Source organism: Leuresthes tenuis, unplaced genomic scaffold (genome assembly GCF_036924035.1).
Source record: "Leuresthes tenuis unplaced genomic scaffold, fLeuTen1.0.hap1 SCAF_6, whole genome shotgun sequence".
NCBI lineage: Eukaryota > Metazoa > Chordata > Actinopteri > Atheriniformes > Atherinopsidae > Leuresthes > Leuresthes tenuis.
The window spans coordinates 32,619,888-32,626,962 of record NW_027325360.1 but is presented as its reverse complement, the minus strand read 5'-3'; the positions used below and the strand labels follow the sequence as shown (position 1 = coordinate 32,626,962).

General features: G+C 42.8%; 2 non-coding genes across 2 annotated transcripts; both read right to left on the bottom strand.

Moving 5' to 3' along the window:
• Positions 1-1,571: 1,571 nt before the first annotated feature.
• On the bottom strand, positions 1,572-1,755 carry LOC140310457 (U2 spliceosomal RNA). The gene has a single exon (XR_011916526.1). It is a non-coding gene; the product is annotated as a U2 spliceosomal RNA (small nuclear RNA).
• Positions 1,756-2,061: 306 nt separating this feature from the next.
• Positions 2,062-2,177, bottom strand: LOC140310757 (U5 spliceosomal RNA). The gene has a single exon (XR_011916799.1). It is a non-coding gene; the product is annotated as a U5 spliceosomal RNA (small nuclear RNA).
• Between the last annotated feature and the right edge of the window lie 4,898 nt (positions 2,178-7,075).

Below are 7,075 nucleotides of genomic sequence, written 5' to 3'. Positions count from 1 at the left end.
GAACACCTCCTCTCCCACTTATGATCATGTGTGGTTTGATTTTCGAAAATTTTCTTTCATGTTTTCTAGCAATTATTGATGGACATTTAGACCTTCTTGCAGCTGAACACCACCTCTCCCGATTTTGATGATGTATGGACCGGCATTTTTACCTTTTCTAACACATTTTTCAGCAATTATGGTTGGAGATTCACACCTACTCACAGCCGAACAACTCCGCTACCGCATTTGATGGTGTATAGTCGGGCATTCTCACCCTTTCTCATCAGCTTTTTGCAAATTATGATCTGACATTCACACCTACTTCCAGTCGAACAGCTCTGCTCCCGCTTTTGATTATGTTTGGTTAGATATTCGAACCTTTTCTTAACTGCTTTTTACAAACTTTGGTCGGACGTTCACAATATCTTGCAGCCGAACACCTCCGCTTCCGCTTTTGATGGTGTATATTCGGGCATACGAACCTTTTCTTACCCGCTTTTTACAAACCAAGGTCGGACTTTCACACCTTCTCTTAGCTGAACAACTCCGCTCCCTCTTTTGATTGTATACAGTCGGGTAATTTAACCTTTTCTTACCCGCTTTTTACCATCTATGGTCGGACATTCACACCGTCTTACAGCGGAACACCTCCGCTCCCTCTTTTGATGATGTATGGTTAGGCATTCGCACCTTTTCTTACCCATTTTTCAGTAATTATGGGTAGACATTCACACCTTCTTGCAGCCGAACACCTCCGCTTCCGCTTTTGATGGTGTATATTCGGGCATACGAACCTTTTCTTACCCGCTTTTTACAAACCAAGGTCGGACTTTCACACCTTCTCTTAGCTGAACAACTCCGCTCCCTCTTTTGATTGTGTACAGTCGGGTAATTTAACCTTTTCTTACCCGCTTTTTACCATCTATGGTCGGACATTTACACCGTCTTACAGCGGAACACCTCCGCTCCCTCTTTTGATGATGTATGGTTAGGCATTCGCACCTTTTCTTACCCATTTTTCAGTAATTATGGGTAGACATTCACACCTTCTTGCAGCTGAACACCTCCTCTCCCGCTTATGATCATGTGCAGTTTGATATTCGAAAATTTTCTTTCATGTTTTCTAGCAATTATTGATGGACATTCAGACCGTCTTGCAGCTGAACACCTCCGCTCCCACTTTTGATGTTGTATAGTCGGGCTTTCGAGCCTTTTCTTCCCCGGTTTTTACAAATTATGGGTGGACATTCAGACCTTCTTGCAGCCGAAAACCTCCACTCCCTCTTTTGATCATACATTGTCGGGCATTCGCACCTTTTCTCGTGCCTTGTCTTTTACTCTGTGCAAAAGACAAGGCAGCCACAAACACCACGGGAACACCGTATTGAGGCTTTGTTCTGACCACTCATTCGGTGTCGCGTTTCTTTCAAGCAATTCTCCCGGTTAGCCCGCACTCGGCTCGCTCCCAGAGCCGTGTTAAAGTCCACTTCGCATTCACTCTCTTTTCTCAGCAGATTAAAAGAAAGTTTCATCTTGGGCTCCCTGAAACTTCCATCCTGCACCGCTGTTTGCTTTTTCACAAGAGCAGAGGAGAGCGCACCGTTCCCAGCGGCACTGCAGTACCGGGTCGAGGCTTGGAGTGAACGGAGCAAGCTTCTTTTTCAACTCCTATTCTTAAAAATCCATTTAATATGTTGTCCTCGTATAGAGGACATATTAAACTGATAAGAACAGATACTACACTTGATCTTAGCCAAAAGGCCGAGAAGCGATAACTGTCCACTGTTTCAGGTCCGAGGGCCCTTGCTGGCACAATGCGCACTTGTAGCAGTGTTCTTTTTATGGCCATAGGTGGCCAGAGTGTCACGTTGCACCTCCGCCCACCCGCTGCACTGAGCACTCTTCAGCCCTTTTAAATGGTATAACTTTGCACTCCCGCATGCTCCAGCAAGCACTATTCAAGCAACAACTTTGCACTCCAGCTTCGAACATCGGCACAGTCGCAACAAGTAAGGCGACTCTACTCAGAGAAGTCACTCTGCAAAGTAGCAAGATTTCTTTTGCACAGACAGAAAGGGCTTCACCCGCCAAGGTAAATCCTGCCAATAATAGAAACAACTCATTAGTGCTGCTCTCCACGGAAGTCTTTAGTAAAAGGCGAAAGACTTGTATGTTATGAAGAGAAACCAGAGTACGATTATCCGTCACTGCGGGAGCAGGGCATCAGGCTAGTTGGTATAGCCACCTTCCCCATGGTGAGCTTTGCTTGGTTGAGACGCTTGCCCCCCCCCCCCCTTGCTCCTCGGCTGACCAAGTAGGAACAATCGGGCCCTATTCGATGGCTGCCTTGTCTTTTACTCTATGCAAAAGACAAGGCAGCAACAAAAACACCACGAGAATCCCGTATTGAGGCTTTGTTCTGACCGCTCATTCGGTGTCGCGTTTCTTTCAAGCAATTCTCCCGGTTAGCCCACACTCGGCTCGCTCCCATAGCCGTGTTAAAGTCTACTTCGCATTCACTCTCTTTTCTCTGCAGACTCTTGGGATTTTATCTATAAAATTAATTCCTTCACTCAAACTATGTTAAAACTGCTTTGTCGTTCATATTTACCATGTCTAGAAAGATTTAAACAAAAAAAACAACGTTGTACTTTGCAGTAAAAGAAAGAGCAAATCTAAAGTTTCAGGAATCCGAGAATAAGCTTACTTTCATGAGTGCTTCACGATTTCGGATTTTGCTATAAAATGAATTCCTTGAAGTTGAAGAGTTTGTGAATAAAGGTGTGCGCACACATAGTGAGCTGTAGGAAAATAGGCAGGGAGCAATGCCGGCTGGGGTATATGTTCTTGTATGTTGTCTGACTGTTTGATTTGAATGTGTTGTGTAAGTGTCCTGTTGAATGTTTGGGCTTTGACACTTCACTGTGGTTGTTAACTGTGTGGTGTGTCCTGAAATGTTATATGTTTGGGCTGTGTGACATGCTTAATGCTTGTCAGTAGCTACCCACTTATTCATATATAGCAACTGACAACATAAGAAGTCTGGACATACTTTGATAGTAGTTGTAGAAGTATCCTTATTGATAATAGATAAACTAATTCATAGTGATAGAACAGTAGATGAACAGGTGCCTGCACGTCTCACGAAAATAAAATGGGTGTATGATTGCTGACGGCAGAGCAATACTGCCAAACTTATGAGTTCTTGTGGCAAACTTGATTCAGTGTCTTGACGTGTATACGCTGTTTTGCTGACTTGATTGTCACAAGAAACAAAGTGTGTTTGATAAGATCCGACCATTTTATCACGAGAGCATCAGTATGTATGGATTCTGATGTGACTGATAAACCCATTCGTATCTTAAGCATAATCTAATACGTGAGACAACGCCCTGGCACACAATCAAAAAAAAAAAGAGAGAGCGGTTTTGTGTCCCCACAGTCCATAATGTAGAAAAGAGAGAAAAAAGCCTTTCTGATTTGGTGTGTGTGCTCATAGTGCAGAGTGTAGAGAAAAGAGAGAAAAGAAAGCCGTTTTGGTGTCACGGGTGTTGTGACTTACACACACACATTTCTGAATTGAGAAAAGAAATTATTTTAGAGGAAGCAGTAGAGTTTAGATCCCACATTTGTTGATAGGCATTCATTTATTTCTTCGCTTCTGATGAAGTTTCAACAATAAACAACAAACTTTGTATTATGAGAAAGAACCAGACTCATTCTTCAGGAATCCGAAAATAAGCACGAATTCGGATTCTCCTATAAAACTAATTAATTAACTCAAACCAAGTTAAGACTGCTTTGTCCTTCATATTTATTCATGTCTAATCAAGTTTCAACGATAAACAACGTTGTACTTTGTAGAATGTGAAAGAACTTCTTCAGCAATAAGCATCTCTCGACATATGACGAAATACAGATTTTGCTATAAAATTAATTTCTTCTATCAGCGTGACTTAAAACTGTTTGTCCTCCTTATTTATCCACTTCAAATCAAGTTTCAACAATTAAAAAAAAATTGTAGTTTGAGAAAGAACAACTTAATCTTCAGCAATCAGTATAAAAAGAGGGTAACAAAAGGTGCAAATGCCAACCATACATCACTAAAAGGTGGAGCGGAAGTATTCAGCTGCAAGTAGGTGTGAATGTTCGACCATAATTTGTAAAAAGTGGGTAAGAAAAGGTTCGAATGCCCGACTAAATATTAACAAAAGCGGGAGGAGAGGTCTTCGGATGAGAGTGGGTGAGAATTTCCTACCATACAAGTATGGTGGAGAGGAAGCTGTGATTGGCCGACAATAGTAAAAAGCAGGTGAGAAAAGGTGCGAATGTCAAAACATACATGATCCAAACAGGGAGCGGAGGTGTTTGGCTGCGACAAGGTGTGAATGTCCACCCATAATTAATGAAAAACGGGCAACAAGTAGGTTCGAATGCCCAACCATACAACATCAAAAGCAGGAGTGGATGTGTTCGGCTTCAAGAAGGTATGAATGTCCATCAATAATTGCTATAAAACATGAAAGAAAATTTTCGAATATCAAACCGCACATAATCATAAGCGGGAGAGGAGGTGTTCCGCTGCAAGAAGGTGTGAATATCCACCCATAATTACTGAAAAATGGGTAAGAAAAGGTGCGAATGCCCAACCATACATCATCAAAAGCAGGAGTGGATGTGTTCGGCTACAAGAAGGTTTGAATGTCCGACCATAGTTTGTAAAAAGCGGGTAAGAACAGGTTTGTATGCCCGACTGTACACAATCAAAAGAGGGAGCGGAGTTGTTCAGCTACAAGAAGGTGTGAAAGTCCGACCATGGTTTGTAAAAAGCGGGTAAGAACAGGTTCGTATGCCCGAATATACACCATCAAATGCGGGAGCGGAGGTGTTCGGCTGTGAGTAGGTGTGAATCTCCAACCATAATTGCTGAAAAATGTGTTAGAAAAGGTAAGAATGCCGGTCCATACATCATCAAAAGCGGGAGAGGTGGTGTTCGGCTGCAAGTAGGTGTGAATGTCCAGCTATAATTACGCACAAATGGGTAAAAAAAAGGTAGTATTGCCAGACCATACATGATCAAAACAGGGAGCGGAGGTGGTTAAGCTGCAAGAAGGTGTTAATGTCCGACTAAAGTTCAAATATATTAACAAAAGCGGGAGGAGAGGTCTTCGGATGAGAGTGGTTGAAAATTTCCGACCATAATGTATAAAATGCGGTGAAAAAAAGGTGTGATAGAACACTAAAAGGTGGAGCGGAAGTGTTCGGCTGCAAGAAGGTGTGAATGTCCGACTATATTTGGTGAAAAGCAGGTGAAGCAAGGTCTGAATGCCCAACCTTACATCATCAAAAGCGAGATCAGAGGTGTTTGGCTGCAAGAAGGCCATAGTTTGCCAAAAGCGGGTAAGGTGCGAATGTCCGACTAAATATCAACAAAATTTGGGGCGGAGGTCTTCGGATGCAAGTGGGTGTGAATATCCCACCATACAAGTATGGTGGAGAGGAAGCTGTGAATAGCCGACCATAGTTTGGAAAAAGCGGGTAAGAAAAGGTTTGAATGCCCGAACATACACCATCAAAAGAGGGAGCGGAGGTGTTCCGCTGTACGAAGGTGTGAATGTCCGACCATACTTGGTAAAAAGCGGGTAAGAAAAGGTTAAAATACCCGACTGTACACAATCAATAGCGGGAGCGGATGTGTTCGGCTACAAGAAGATGTGAAAGTCCGACCATGGTTTGTAAAAAGCGGGTAAGAAAAGGTGCGAATGTCCGACAATGTATGATCAAAAGAGAGAGCGGAGGTTTTCGGATACAAGAAGGTTTGAATGTCCCACCATAGTTTGTAAAAAGCGGGTAAGAAAAGGTTCGAATGCCCGACTATACACCATCAAAAGCGGGAGCAGAGGTGTTCCGCTGTAAGACGGTGTGAATGTCCGACCATAGTTGGTAAAAAGCGGGTAAGAAAAGGTTAAAATACCCAACTGTACACAATCAATAGCGGGAGCGGAGTTGTTCGGCTACAAGAAGGTGTGAAAGTCCAACCATGGTTTGTAAAAACCGGAAAGAAAAGGCTCGAAAGCCCGACTATACACCATCAAAAAGAAGGTTTGAATGTCCATCAATAATTGCTTTAAAACAAGAAAGTAAATTTACGAATATCAAACAGCACATGATCATAAGCGGGAGAAGAGGTGTTCGGCTGCAAGAAGGTGTGAATGTCCACCCATAATTCATGAAAAATGGGTAAAAAAAAAGGTGCGAATGCCTAACAATACATTATCAAAAGCAGGTGTGAATGTCAGATCATAATTTGTAAAAAGCTGATGAGAAAGGGTGAGAATGCCCGACTATACACCATCAAATGCGGGAGCGGAGGTGTTCGGCTCTGAGTAGGTGTGAATGTCCGACCATAATTGCTGAAGAATGTGTTAGAAAAGGTAAGAATGCTGGACCATACATCATCAAAAGCGGGAGAGGTGGTGTTCGGCTGCAAAAAGGTGTGACTGTTCGACTAAAGTTTGTAAAAAGTGGGTAAGACAAGGTGCGAATGCCTGACAATGTATGATCAAAAGCGGGAGCGGAGGTGTTCAGCTGCAAGAAGGTCTACATGTCCATCAATAATTGCTAGAAAACATGAAAGAAACTTTTCGAAAATCAAACCGCACATGAGCATAAGTGGGATAGGAGGTGTTCAGCTGCAAGGTGTGAATGTCCACCCATAATTCCTGAAAAATGGGCAAAAAAAAGGTGCGAATGCCTAACCATACATCATCAAAAGCAGGAGCGGAGGTGTTCCGCTGTAAGACGGTGTGAATGTCCGACCATAGATGGTAAAAAGCGGGTAAGAAAAGGTTAAATTACCCGACTGTACACAATCAAAAGAGGGAGCGGAGTTGTTCAGCTAAGAGAAGGTGTGAAAGTCCGACCTTGGTTTGTAAAAAGCGGGTAAGAAAAGGTTCGTATGCCCGAATATACACCATCAAAAGCGGAAGCGGAGGTGTTCGGCTGCAAGATATTGTGAACGTCCGACCAAAGTTTGTAAAAAGCAGTTAAGAAAAGGTTTGAATATCTAACCAAACATAAGTATGAGTCTTTT